The sequence below is a fragment of the Malus domestica genome, chromosome 09, assembly GCF_042453785.1.
Source record: "Malus domestica chromosome 09, GDT2T_hap1".
NCBI lineage: Eukaryota > Viridiplantae > Streptophyta > Magnoliopsida > Rosales > Rosaceae > Malus > Malus domestica.
In genome coordinates, this window is record NC_091669.1 from 5,610,061 (window position 1) to 5,625,615 (window position 15,555).

A 15,555-nucleotide genomic window follows, 5' to 3' on the forward strand; every position below is an offset into this window, starting at 1 on the left:
ACCCATTCCTTAAAAATCAGAGGGAATGGAATCAAAACCCCAGAAAACACAAGAAAACCAGTGGGAATTTGAGATCGGAAAATCCCTCCAAAAGGGGAAAATTTGGCTGGGTCTACGTTGCCCGAGAGGTAAAGTTGAATTTCTCCTCAATCGAAATAGAAAATCTTCACATTCGAAACGATCGATAAGTTTTTGTGAAAAAATTGGATCTTTAAAGTTGGGTCGTCGTCAATCGGGCTAGAATCTCCGTTGCGGCATCAGATTTCCTTCAGAAATGGCCTTCGTGGCCTCCATGAGTGACTGCTTGGAAACGTGGAGGTAGCAGCAGATTCCACGAAGGACGATGAAGACGACGACGAAGACGAGGAAATGGGCTCCTGGCTCTTACTCGGGGCCGCCGGAGAAACAAATGTGAAATGTTGGAGACAAAAGAAGAGGAGAGAGAGGGAAGAAGAAGGAAGAGGAACATGAAAGTACTTTCACAGCGTGGTGGATCTGGATTCTTGGCGAAGCAAGAGCGACAAGCCGGCCGGCCTGCGAAGAGGGCTGCTTGACGAGAAGGCAAGGCAGCCTTCAGAAATTTTCGTTTTTGGTTTTTTTTTTTGAAGTTTTAACCGTGCCTTTTCAATTAATAAAATATTATTTTCAAAATCTCTACTAATTAATAAAACACTCATTGTCAACAAAAAATTCTATAAATTTACTAATTTAACTCTCTAATTAAAACAAAACATGAATAAGAAATATGTGGTAGAAATGTAATTTCACACAACCAAATTTTGCTGTTTTTTTTTTCAAAACCTCACCTACATATAATCTTAACATATCTCTAATTATTATAAAAATAAAAAATAAAAAAAACTTCTCACTCCCGCGTTTTCTATCACTCCCTCCCTCTCTCCTTCAATTTCAAAAATAAAAAAAAAAAATTTCTCAAGAAGTGTGTGGTCATATGCTACTAACTAATTAAAATACTTGTTTACTTTTTAATTGTTAAATAAAAATTATTAATTAATTATTTTTTTATTTCAGTTGGAGAATGAGTGGCCCCACTCCTGCTACGTCATCATTTAACAGCCAAATTAACAGAAAATATAACAAAGGTCTAACATTGCAACGAATTCATAAGTTAAGATATGACATTGCAAGGTTTTAAGTTTAAAACATAAGTTGCGAGATTGTAATTCGACCAATAGATAAGGTAGTTTTATGTAATTTACCCAAGAAACAAAATAAGTCAATTCCCACTCATTGCACAAAAGTCAATACCATTTTAGGCCCAATAATTTCATCCAACTTGTCTACTTCCAACACTACTACAAAATTAGCAACCATTTCTGTTGGATTTTACATATATCCGACTAGAATTTATTTTTCCTGTCATTTTTAGGAACGCCAAGAATGGCTTGCTATGTAGTAGTGCAATATCTAGTAGTGGCTCGCTCACACAATCAATCATCTAACCTACTTCCAAGTCTAAGGCGATTTTAGTGGTAAACAAATAAATATTTTTTTTATATAACTGAAGCTTGTTAAATATAGTTAACAATGTACAATATTAATTAATCATCAAATATTTTTATATATACAAGCAATGGTGGGGAGGGAGGAATCAATCACAAGAGTCAATGATATTAACCGTTCTATTTAAACAAAAGATTTACAGGGCAATCAAAAAAATTTGACACCTAGCTACTAATCTATTTAAGCTGGGAGAATTCATCAAGTTTCTTGTAATTCCTCTAAATGAAGATAAACAAAGCAACAGTAATATGTGCATTTTCAATTTCCATATGCATGCACAGTTAAAAAATAAAAAATAAAAAAAAGTGGCAACACCAAGCGACGTAGGGAGATTGAACCGCATGGTTATACGAAAACAACATGCCGAGAATCATTTTCAGGTTCATTTGAGTGCAGGGTTTGGTAAAGGTGTCTTGTTGAAATTTGAGGATCAGGTGGGGTAAGTGTGGACGTTTGGATATTGTTATTGGAGTAGTAGTCAGAGCTAGTTATGTGTTGACCAAGGGGTGGATTCATTTTGTGAAGGAGAAGAAACTGAAAGTTGGTGATGTTGTGAGGTTTGAGAGATCGGTAGGGGAGAATAAGAACCTAGAAACCTCGACATTTCGGGGATCGGAGAGATGCATGGTAGGGTCGGTGACCCTCTAAGGACGGTTCAAGATGATGGAGTGGTGAGGCTGTTCGGAGTTAACATATCACGGAAACCTGTGCATTGTAGAGAATAGCAGGTATTGGAGGCTTTGTAGAATGTTCATTAAGTTTTAATGAAAAAGCACTTTTTTCTTTTTCTTTCTTGTTCATTTTAGGATTTTAGTTGACTAGTTACAATGTCCGATTTTTTGTAGTTACGAATTAAAACTCCGTAAACTTTTTGTGGTCAATATTAGTATTTTCGATAGAGTTCGATCACATAAATGCGTAGCCAAAGGCTATTTGTGAAACAGAGTTGTAAAAAAAGATAAATAAGCAAGCAAAGGTAAGGGCAAATTGATCTTTGGACCTTCTACATATAGCAGCTCCAGCAAAGCTGAAGCAGCCTTACCATTTCTGTAAAGGCCGACCCGCGAAGCCGACCTGACGAACCGGTTTCCTGTCTCTCGACCTGATTTTCTGCAGATTTTTCAGGTGCATTTTCCGGCGGATCCGATCTCGGCCCCACCTCCTTAGACTTGTCTTACTCTCTTGAACCAGAACCCACCAACGCTTGCCCAATTTGACCACCGTTCACGACGGGGTGAAGCTCGACTTTTTTGAGTTCCCTAATGGCGAACTTGCCGTCTCCGTTCATTCAGACATTTTGTCGAACACTTGGTGCAGCTTCAAAGGTTAGGATTCCTCACTCTTCATGGGAGTTTCTGATTACCTAAGGTGCGGCCGCACCTCCTTCCGTAGTTGTGGCTACACCACCGATATGTATGTCTAAATAGAATTATTGTATTTGTTCTCATCTCACACCACTTGCTTTCTTTTTTACTTTACAAAAATAAAAATACTAATTTGAGCAAAAACGAAAAACAACAATTCTAACTTCAGTCTTGACAAGCCACCTACTACGATCTATATAGTAATATTCTTCTCTCATTTGTTAGTGGGAGATTTTTTGTTCAACTCGTAAATGGCGAGTTCGATACCAAATTATTATATGATTGGTCTATTGTGTGGTTTAATTCAAATTATCATCCTTTACTATAAATATATTGTTTTAATCGAAAACTTTAGCTTTAACATAGGGTAATATTTTAAGGAGGCTTTTCTTTTTCAATATAGACTTGACCTCATTTTATTGTGCAAACATCATAATTTGAACCATACATTTTCTTTAGCTTACTGAAAGATCATCTCCATAAAAACTTATTAGATTTGAAGGCCATTTAATCATTTATATATGTCAAATAAATCAACAGTTATGATAACAAGTAACATCCTTAAATAAGTCGCTAATTACCATATGGATGACTAAACGTAGTACAAGAAAAAGGTGAAGATGTGACCAAATAATATGTGAGACCCACCCATAAGCACCAGATATTCCTATAATATGTGACGAATTTGTGCAGCCGCCACTTTTAACTCGACACAGAGAAAATGAAGTTTTGGGATATAGAACAATGTCGACACCTATTCTAACCCGAGAGATGTGGTTTTGTGCGAGGGTTTGTTCGTCACATATAGGTTTTGACATCGTTACATATACGAAAAGTGGGATCTCATACCAAATAAAAAAGAAAATTGTAGCAATGGTCCCTCAACTTTAACTCATGACTATCAAAATGACTTATGTTGGAAGGATCGTTGCTACAATTAGGTTGAAGTTGAGGGGCCATTGCTACAATTGGGTTAAATTTGAGGGATCATTTCTTCAATTGTGTTAAAGTTGAGGGACTACTGCTACAATTTTTTCAAAATCGCCAAAATGGTCCCTGAGATTTGCATAACTCATAACTTTGGTCCCTGAGATTCCAAATCGATAAAAGTGATCCCTGAGATTGTCCACCATCCATCATTTTGGTCATTCCATTAAAAACTCCGTTAAGTGTCCCGGAGCTCTTGGCCGAAAGTTTTGGCAATTTTCAAAGCTTCGTAACTCAATCGTTTCTTAACCAAATTCGACCCATAATATATCAAAATGAAGATAGGAAAGTGTAGAATAAGATTATACCTATTTCAAAGTCCAATGGTTGCCAGAGATGGCCGGAAAATAGCCTCAAAGTTGACTGATCTGAGTGAAAACTTGAAAACTCGAAAACTCGACGGAAATTGGGTAAACTTTAAACGTTCATAACTTCTTCAATACTCAACGAAATCAAGTGATTCAAAAACGAAAATCATACTTCTTGATGAGACGAAGAGAATGGTACCTTTGTTTACTGCTAACTCTCCTTAGTTTGGCCGAAAAATGGTTCGAAAGTGACTAACTCGAGACCAAGACAGCCACTTTTGAGCCTTTTTCTGCCAAATCACAGCGAGTTAGCCGTCATAAAAGGTACCATTCTCTTTTTCTCGTTGAGAAGTATGATTTTCATTTTTGAATCACTTGATTTCGTTGAGTATTGAAAAAGTTATGAACGTTTAAAGTTTACACAGTTTCTAGCGAGTTTTTAAGTTTTCACTCGGACCAGTCAACTTTGAGGCTATTTTTCGGCAATCTCCGGCAACCATTGAGCTTTGAAATAGGTATAATCTTATTCTACACTTTCCTATCTTCATTTTGATATATTATGGGTCGAATTTGATTAAGAAACGATTGAGTTATGAAGCTTTAAAAATTGCCCAAACTTCCGGCCAAGAGCTCCGGGACACTTAACGGAGTTTTTAACGGAATGACCAAAATGATGGATGTTGGACAATCTCAGGGACCACTTTTATCAATTTGGAATCTCAGGGACCAAAGTGACGAGTTATGCAAATCTCAGGGACCATTTTGGTGATTTAACCTTTAGTTTTCCATATTTGCCCTTTTGATTCAACCTTATGTACGTGACACGTGACTTATTTTGACAGAAGTTTTATTGGAGTTGACGAAAATGACCATAGATGCACGTTTTGATGAGTTAAAGGACCACTAGTCATGAATTTTTAGTTGAGAGACTATTGCTCCAATTGAGTTAAAATTGGCGTTTTTATCGTTTTTAGCCAAAATTTAGTCTCTACTTTCAAAAATATCAATTTTTACAATTTCTTTCAAATAACACAGAAAACCAGCTTGAACATACCTAAATACCCTTATAATAGAACCAATTTACAAAAGCTAAAACATGTTTGAACTTCTGCGTTTGTTCAAAGAAGGAGACTGGAGTTAAACAAAATGAAAATAGACGGAGACTGTAGAGGCTTTGCCTCTACAAGTTCTGCGGGTAAATACTTGAGTTAATTAGATAGCAATTAAAAGAGGATTAACGTCTGTAATTTTTTCGGTTCCATACAGCTATGAGTTCGTATATTTGGCTCAGTTTCTTGCAATTAGGTTTTAACTTTTAAGATATACTACGTCCTTTTTTGAGTAAAAATTCGTCTTTTCAATTTGATTGGTATATTTCAGCTTGGTTTCCTTAGTTTTATGTTCTAATTTCTTTTCTTTTATTACTATTTTGTTATTGAATTTCAATTTTTGGTAAGGGAATTACAGTGGTTGTTTGGCCTTAGGATCTACAGTATAATAAAGTATTATTATTTTGTAAAATCGTTTAACCCAAAAGGATGGAAGTTCCCATCAGCCTACCTGCAAATTAGGAAGAAACCGAATTAGGTTTTGGTGTGTATGTCTAAAGTTGTTGAAATAGGGCTTGGCTTGAAGACTTGGTTTATTGCACCGAGGAAGAAGATGAAGAAGGGATGGCGACGGAGGATCCCAATAACACGAGTTTTAATTTTCAGGGTATTTAGGTCAATTCAATCATATTTTTGGCTATATTTGAAATAATTTGTAAAAACTGGTATTTGTGAATTTAGAGGGTAAATTTTGGTTAGAATTGATAAATACTCTCACTATTACAATTTCTTCCAAATAAAAAAAGGAAATCACATCCAGCGGGAAGTTGCCGCTTAAACAATAAAAGAAATATTTTATTATTTTTTTTGAATTGGGAATTATGTTTCTATTATTAATTTGGATTAATATCCCCAAAACCAAGCTTCAGAGTTCTCTTCCCAAACTTCAACCCAGTCAGTTCCTGTTCGACATTGATCTGCTCTTTCCCTCTCTATCTCTTTCTCTTGCCCTCCACTACACCTCTTTCCCTCCCCAATTTCTAGACGTCATTACCACCCTCACGAGTCATGACCTCTCTCTCCGTCTCACAGGTTTCTACGTTTTATTTTCGGCTTTAATTTTACTTGACAATTTTGTTTCAGTTTTGTTGATTTACGCGAGCAGATCCCTCCTTTGTTCCTATTTAAAAAGAATTTTTGTTTATTATTTTACATGTTAACTCCATAGAACCTAATTAAATTTTTGGTTAGCAGGCCTAATGTGATATTGATTTGGAAAAATCGTGTTAATTCTTTATCTTTTTGTCCACATTTCATTATTTATCCAGGTAATATTCAGCCTGCGTTGATTTATTCATTAGGAATTCTTATTAAATCTATTGTTGTTTGTTGTCTTATCATTTAGGGTTGTTGATTGGATAGCAAGGGTTCATCCAAACTAGTCCTGAACAAGGTAAAAGTCCTTTAAAAACTGATTTGGTGCTTTGGCTTCAATTAAAATTTATTGGATTCAGTTTGAAGCTAAATTTTCTGGAGAACGTATGCAACTATTTAACCTATTTTAAAACATTATTTCATCTTATTTATAGCTCTTTTCTTGACTCTATTAATATGATTGTAAACTAGACATCCCAGCGATTAAAACCCCTATGATTTGGAGGATTCTGATTTATTATATGGGCTAGAATTTGGTTTGAAACCACATTTCGCAACTGTCAAAATAGGGGGTTGAAATTTTTAGGTTTTCAATTTCGGGACTGAGCTCAATTATATTGTAATGTAGAGTTTCATTGTTGACATAGTTTATATTATAACTTACACCTGAAGAACTTGAAAACCCATCTTAGTTTGCAAATATGGGTTGAGTTTTGAATGGCTAAATCAAGCCTGCAATTCATGAAACTGGTAAATGTGGGTTTCTGCAATATCTTTTATGTTTTTATTTTTTGTATTGGAATGACCTTGTAGTGATGGTCGCCAAGTTAAACGAAATTTTATGAAGACGATCATTAGATGGCGATAAAAAGAATAAATTATTCTCATTTGGTATAAAGTTTATGGAGCACATTAATGTTAAAAAAAATAAAAAAATCATGTTCTTTCACATAACTAAAATCATTAGTGCTTTAACGTATTATTTGTGCTTTGTTATCCTATCACTTTCTTTAGGTACGCTAGAGAATGACGTTTTTAGGGGAAGGGATTCCTATTTTTTAATAAAAATGGAAATTAGTTGTGGAGTTCACACCACATTGAACTTTAACGATTCGAACCCTTTATTTTTCAAGTTACACCTCATGGATCATCCTTGCACAATATTAGCCAAATCAGAAATATTTAAGACATCTAATTGGGTTCAAAAAAATTAACGAATACTTTGTTATATAATAAACAATAAAATTTTATCTTAATAATTAAATAGGCAAATAATTTCGGATTGATTGAATTTTTGCAAGAATGATCTATGAATCGAGACTTACAAAATAGACAGTTCATATCGTTGAAGTTCGATATAGAATGAACCCCACACATAATCCCTATTTTTAGAAAATAAAAATAAAAATCTCTTGCATGAAGGGACTGTGCTAGAGAATATTTACCATCATTGCATAAATGCTTTAAGGAACACATTACCTCGCGGAAAACAAAATCAGATTGCATCATAACCAACTTTCCTTATTCAGTGTTCTTTTAATCTCCTAGAATCTTCAAAGTTATTGTTACTTGATATGGTATTAGCTAGAGTCCAAAATTCGTTGCAAACTGCTTATAAAATGTCATCTAATAGAATTTCTTTTTGAGTTGATGGGACGCATACTTCCACTTAGTGTCGTCAATACAGAGATGGATTGTCTGCCCTTCCCTTCCCATACCCTTCATATACCCTCTTGTTTTGTACGGTCACAGTTAAATCACGTCAACATTTTATATTAATTTTTTTTATAAAAATAATAAGACAAAAAGCAAATGTTGACGTGGCTTAACCGTGACCGCATAAAACAGGAGAGTATGAGAAGGGTATTGTGGATGCAAATTTCTTCCTCCTTGATCTTGGACAATTTTGCACCTACAAAACAATGAACACCTTAGGTTAAGGCCAAGAGCCTCACGCGCCCATGATGAATGGGGGGGCTTTGGCCGAAGAACCTCCGATGCCAAAGTTAGAATTTAGAGAGAAAGAGTGTTTAGAGAATTTTGGAATTTTTGCCAAAGTGTTGGAATTGGCTTTTTTGGTGAGAATGAGAGTATATTTATAGGGATAGGAGGTGGCTAGGGTTTTTTGGGTTTAATTTAGGTTTAATTAGGAGTTACAAAATTGATTATTTGTATAAATGGGATAATAAAATGGAGAAAAGTGAAAAAGGTTAGGAAAAGGGAAGTGGATTAGGTTTTGAATGGGGATAGTCGGCCATGTGGTGTTTTTGGGTTGAATTGGATGTGTTTTGTGGTTATTTGGATATAATGGATGGTTTAATTGACAATTAATGGGTTAATTAGGCAATAAACCCATTAATTAGCCAATTAACATAATTGAAAAGGAATGTGTTTGGGAATTACCTTGTAGAAAGGATTTGATGAGATGGACTTTGAATTGTTACCTATTTTGGGCACTTCTGTCTTGGTTGAAAGAGGGTTGCCCACTGCTTGCGCGTAGGAACCTCGTTGTACTGCAAGGGTATTTTTGTCATTTTTGTCCAAAAATCCACGTGTCGCCTTGAGAATATTTTTGGCTCCACAAATGCCCCCACACCTGTTGGGCTGCTCGCAGAAAAGGACAGCAGGTGTAGAGATCTTCTTGCTTTAGGAAACTTAGGACTGCTTCCTATTTTGATGTAGATTCTCTCTTTAATAGGAAATTAGATCCTTCTAGGAAAGGGAAATAAATTTCTCTCAAAGCCTATTTAAGTCCACCTTAAGTGGGTTATTAAATTAACTTTGGAGAGCGATTTATTCTACCCTACAAGAGAGAGATAGCTTAGAGGATATTTGTTCCCCCTCCTCTAGCAATCTTTTACATCTTGCCCACGCGAAGGACCGTCTTTCGTTGCTTTCTTCGTCTTCTTCTTGCCACACTAAGGTAAAAAATTAATTTTCCTTGTCTTCTTCTTGGATGGTGCTACCGCGGGGCAGCCGTCTGGGTGGTGCGGCACGTCGGCTGGCATGGGCCAGGAGTCGGCTCGGCATGGGCCGAGGAGGTATTGTGGTACAGACCACTGCTTTAAGCTGCTTGACTTGGCTAGAACCAAGGGCAACTTGTGAGGTTGGGGCAGCGGATTGTGGCGCTGGGGCGCAGTACTAGGCGAGTCACATGGCTCATGTCCTTTAGGCTTTTGGACACGACGCGAGCTAGGCCGGTGATTGAGAGAAATGAAGAGGTTACGGGCCTCATGAGCTGCTGGAATGTTGGGTTGAACTCCCCTGCTAGGTACCACGAATGACGTTGGCTACTTTAACTCTCTTCGTCAGGAGAAACATAGGCTGCTCCCAAAAGAGGAGGTGAATAGGATCAAGGCGGATGCATTGGCTCGTCCAATAACTGTTGTGGATCCTGCTGCAAGTGAAGGTGGAAAAAAGGATATTCCCTGCCTGCTCAAGAGAAGCCAGCTGAGAAACACCAATGACTTCTTTCGCTCGCGCGGGTTCGTCGACTGCCTCCAGGCTTGTGATTGACTTGACTTTTTCCAAGGGGACGAAAAATAAGGCTGCTAGATTTGAGCATGTGGCGCCTGCCATGTCAAGAATGGCTAGTACGATTGCTAATAGGATTGTTCGGCATAAAGGTCCTGTCATGCCCCTAGTATCGAATTTTGTACCAAGACGTCTGTTGGGAGCTAAGTCTGGTTCACCTTTGGAGAGACTTGCTATTATGAAGAGCAATAAGGTGGACTCTGCTGCTAAAGTGGCGCCAAGGCCCATTCCTTATGCTGCTGAGACTGATTCGCCTGCTGGGAATGAGGAGACTGCTCGCGTAGGCAGCTGTGAGAAATCCACTAAGCCTGCTTCTGGGGAGGCTGCTGAGATTTATGTGCTTTTGAAACCAAATCTCTTGAAAACATGGACGCTTGTGCCAAGTTTGTTGATGGCGTCAGAAAGGTGTTTGCCCAAGCTCGTTTACGAAGCATACGACCCATTATAGAAGAACTGCTTTGCTTGCTATGATGCAGATATAGCAAGGCTGCTAAGGAGATGGCAAATACTATGGCAGATTTTGAGCTCATTACTTTGAAGGGGTCTAATATTTCTGCCCCCACTTCTTTGCAACTTGAGACCCCTCGCCAAGAGATCGTTGACTTGAAAACTAGGCTTGACGCGATCCAAGTTAAGCATGAAAGTGCAGAGAAGAAGATCGGATGTCACATACCTTAGATTCAAGATCTTAAGAATGTCGTTTCTGAGCTTCGTTATGCTACAAAGGATGAAGAGTTGATTGCTGCTTATAACTAAGTGATCCACTTCAAGAGAATCATCGATAGGCTTGAAGCCCAAGTGTTGGAACTTCAAGGCATACTGAAGATCAACGAAAGTCTGAAGAAGGAAGTTGATGAGCTGCAGAGCATCCATGTTGGTCTGCTCGAGGAGGATGAGCAGCTGAAAGGTGAAAAGGCTGGGCTCGGGGTTTTGAGACCTTCTTTATTTCTCTGGAAGACTTGCTTGATTTTACTTTTGAGGCTTCCATTGGTGAAGTAGTTGGATAAGTTAGTGCCCAGGCTGGGGCAGCCAGGGGTGAAGCGCCGGATGATACCGCTGGTAAGAGCGTCGTGGCTGCTAAAGGTGTGGCGACCGAGTAGTCGTGGGATGTCCAAGTTGCTATAGTCTTTTAGATAGCCTTTAGGATTTTATTTGTTTTTTCTTGTAGCTCTTGTTTTGCTTGAACTCCTTCGGCCTTTGCTAGTTGTTTATAAATATGTTTTCCTTCACTTTCCTTCATCTTCACTTCTTTTGTTCATGCCCTAACCTTTAGACTTGATAGACCAGTGGCAGACATGCTACTTTTTTATAAGCAGACAAGCCCGCGTAGCCTATGTAGCCGTAGGTGTTGGTGTAGAACTTTGCAAAGTTATTAGCCATAGGGTTGGCAGCCGGATGCCTTACTTATAGAAGCAGACAAGTCCGCGTAACCACTAGGTTGTTAACTTGACTTTCTCCAATTCCGTAGGTTGCGTAACAAGTATCACAACACTTTAGGACTTGGTGTAGGTTGTTCCGCGCTTGGCAGAGGTGAAGCTTATCGACTACGTAGCATTTCGGCAGTGGATAAAACTTCGTATATGCGTGCTAGCTTGTTTAACCTTTCACAAGAATGTGCGGTTGTAAAAGTCTAGTGCGGCTTTACTGCTTGAAGGGCAAGCCGTAGGCAGTCTTCCGGAATCCGTAGGCTACCTTAGTGCACTCGGTAGCAGCTTTAGGGTTCCAGGGCAGTCGTCTATAGGGCGTACTGCATAATGTGCCCCCTCCGTATGTAGGGCCCGGTTTCTCACGGATTAGGCCAAGAGACCCAAAATCCTTCAGTTAGCTAAGCCTTGAAAAATACCATTGTGGTTACTTCTAGGAATCCCGGCGCAAGCCATCGTGCATCTAGTTATACTAGGGCAGCCAGGCTCATCCACGTCTGGATATTCGGAGTGTAAAGTTTATCCTCCCATCTTGGAGAGCTAACCCATATGGGTGTCGGGGAATTGGTTTACCCTCTCGTATTGGAGAGCATGGTTGGTCCATCGGGGGGCGCAATTCCTGCGATGAGTCCCTAAGAAGGGCGCAGTCTTCTTTTGAAGTGCAGGGGTGATTAGTTGTTGTAAGCATGCAGCCAAGCCAAGTTGTGATTACTTCTAAATCCCTCATTTAAAAACGAGTGAAACGAACGAGAACTTTAGTTATAAGGTAGGACCTGCATAACAACTGGATAGTCCTCAGCTTGTGAGGTGGTGCCCGTCGAGCTTCTTGAGTCTTCGGGTTTTGATGTAGTGGGAGGTCACACATGGTACTTCTTCAGATTGTAGGCCATCCACTGCTTTTCGATCTTTTTGCCGTTTCATGGTGGTGAAGGTGTAATTACTCTTGCCGCCTACTCTGTTGATCTTGTACAGACCTTCCCAGATGAGATTCGTCTTTTTGGATCCTTCTCTACAAGCAGTGATGAGGGCTTTTCTGCGCCGTCGACATGTAAATGCCAGAAGTCTCCATCGGGTGGAGTAGGCACAGCTAGAGTGTGCTCGGCTACTTCTGAAGCATTGTTGGGCCGCTCTGTTGTGTCACCTAGGCTCGGCGTGAAGACGCAATAGGGAGCTGTGGAGATGGGGCCATGTCATACGCAGTAGGAGATGTTTAACTGCCGGTATTGGGCCACTCTAGAGTTGAATCATTGAGCAAGGGTCGGCTAGGGTCGTGTGGTGCGCAGCAAGAAGTGGTACTCAACTGCCGGTACATGTTGCTCCTATGTAGAATCTTTTAGGGTGACGAGGACAAAACTTGCTTCTGAGTGTGTCATTCCAGTGTTGCGTTCATCAGAAAACTTTACATCCGCCGGGGTCTATGCCTTTATCGTCGCACGTCTGGATTGGGCAGAATAGTACGTCATGAGGATGACTGCATACGTTTGAAAGTAAAACTTGTGCTTCCAAGTTGCAACAACTATCGCCAAAGTTAGCTTTTGAATTTTTAATAGCATCGATGAGAGCTTTTGAACTGTAGAATACATGTAACTGTATAATACAGGTAGTCGGGCCCCCATCTCTTCTCGCATGATAGTAGAGCTTATTGCTACTTTAGATACCGTCAAACATGTGAATAAGTCCTCCGCTGCTTTTATAGAGGTGATGTCGGGTACTTCTTCAAGTCCTTGAATGTGCATTGGCGAGCCTCATCCCAAAGTGCATGCTTCTCTGCCAAAGCAAAAGAGTCTGCCAGAGTTAGATCTTCTTTCATGATCAATTTTCCGAATAACGGGTGGTCTGCTGGAAGTCATTTTTGGAAGGCTGCTCTAGCTATCGAGTCGTTGCATTCGACTATTTTTGCCTTCTCTACTTTGAATCTCCTCACATAGTCGCGAAGCGACTCCTTTGGGTTCTTCTTGACGTCGAACAAATGGTCAGACTTCTTTTTGATCGAGCGATAGGATGAATATTCTTTGGTGAAAACCAAAGAAAGTTCGTAGAAATTCCGGATGGATTGTGGCGGCAGGGTGTAGAACCAATCTTGCGCCTCGCCTTGTAGAGTGGTGGTGAATATCTTGCATATGAGATCATCGTTGTTTTGATAAAGGATCATTGCACTTCGGTAGCGCTTTATGTGTCTCTCCAGGTCTTTATCCCCTTTGAAAGATGTGAATTGTGGCATGCTGAACTCGCGTGGAGGCTCTGCCTGCTCGATCTCATCCGTGAAGGGTGACCTGCTTATGTTGGTCATGTTCCGTCGAAGTGCCTCGTCGGTGACCTCGTTGCGTTGGAAATCATGCAATCGATTGGTCAAGAATCTCTCTACTTCTTCTTGAATTTACCTTTGTTGGGGTAGCTGAGCTCTCGGCTTCCCCCAGCCATGACTTGCTGGTCTAGGCTGCTCTTCCAAGTGTTTAGCTCGTCTATGCCGCGGATGCAGTGCATGTGGTGCGTTCCTAGCAGGCGAGCGAGTTCTTCGCAGGCTGCTGGTTAAACTTGAGCTGGATTGAGTGACTACTTCTCTTCGTCCGTCGTGTTGCCTACTCTGATGTGAGGTGGATGATGCTCCTTGTGAGCTTAGCTGCGAACGGACACTTTGCCCGGAAGGTTGCTCATGTTGACTATCAGAGTATGACCCCAACCGTGAATGTATGCTCATCCGTGGGCCTAGTCGAGAGTGCATGCTCCTCCGCGCGCTAAGACGGGAATGTACACTTCCCAAATGTTTGGCTCGTGGCTGGTCGAGTGGCCGCTTGCTGGGACGCTACTGGAAAGGTTTGTCTGCCCTTGTCCTACTTCAGGATACCTCGTCCGGGGCATGTTGGATCCCGATGCGTTGCAAAAGTTGATTCACCAAGGCTGTCTGTTGTACAAGGGCGTTCGTCAACTCTATGACTTGTCGAGACAAGTGTTGTTCGCCATTTGGATTAGAAGAGCTTGGAAGGAATGCGCCTCCTTGGGCAGTGGAAGGGTGGTAGACTCCAGGCGCAAGATTTGAGTTGGGAAATGTCAAATCCGCGAAAAAAATATGGTGAGAATGCCCCCGGCTCGATGGTAGGTCCGGATGGTTGAGATAGTCTTGGGCCGACTTGGGCTGCTTGGAAAGCCACGGAAGCAGGCTGGGCCGTGAGAGTGGGCTGCTCGACTGGAGCTGGCTGGGCCACGGGAGTGGGCTGCTTGTCGGGAGCAGGCTGCTTGTCGGGAGCAGGCTGGGTCACGAGAGCAAGCTACTCGGTAGGAACAGGTTGGGCCGTGAGAGTGGGCTGCTCGACGGGAGTGGGCTACTCGTCGGGAGCAGGCTGCTTGGTAAGAGCAGGCTGGGCCACGGGAGTGGGCTGCTCGACGGAAGCAGGCTGGGCCAAGGGAATGGGTTGCTCAACGGAAACAGGCTGGACCACGGGAGTGGGCTGCTCGTCGGGAGCAGGCTGGGTCACGAGAGCAGGCTGCTTGGCAGGAGCAGGCTGGGCCACGGGAGTGGGCTGCTCGACGGAAGCAGGCTGGACCACGGGAGTGGGCTGCTCGTCGGGAGCAGGCTGGGTCACGAGAGCATGCTGCTTGGTAGGAGCAGGCTGGGTCACGAGAGCAGGTTGCTTGGCGGGAGCAGGCTAGGCCGCGAAAGCAGGTTGCTTGGCGGGAGCAGGCTGCTTAGTATGTGATGCATGCGAATGCGAGGCTTGGGCCTGGGCCCGTGCAAACTTGGATGGCACAACTTGGATAATGGCCTTGGTGCTGTGAGCCTTAGATGGCACATCTCGAGCCGTGGTGAAGGCATCATGGACCTCGCCACCATGGTGGTTCCCATGGTGGAAACTCGTGGTGGTGGTACTGCTCCACTTATTGTCGCATTTAGCCTCACGGATCTCCGCAATCCCATTTCTTGAACATTAGAATTTTCACTTGTGGAATTTTCTAAATTTCTAGCCATTATATTTTGCTTATACGTTTTATCAAAGAACCTTTGCAAGTAAAAAAATTCTAATAATAAGAACGTATGAAAAATATTCAAATGGACTAGAAAATAAAGAAAAAACCTTTTTGTGCGAGAGTCTTCTACGAGTATGGATTTCAACTCTCAATGAAAGCACCAATTTATGGATGCAAATTTCTTCCTCCTTGATCTTGGACAATTTTGCACCTACAAAACAATTAACACCTTAGGTTAAGGCCAAGA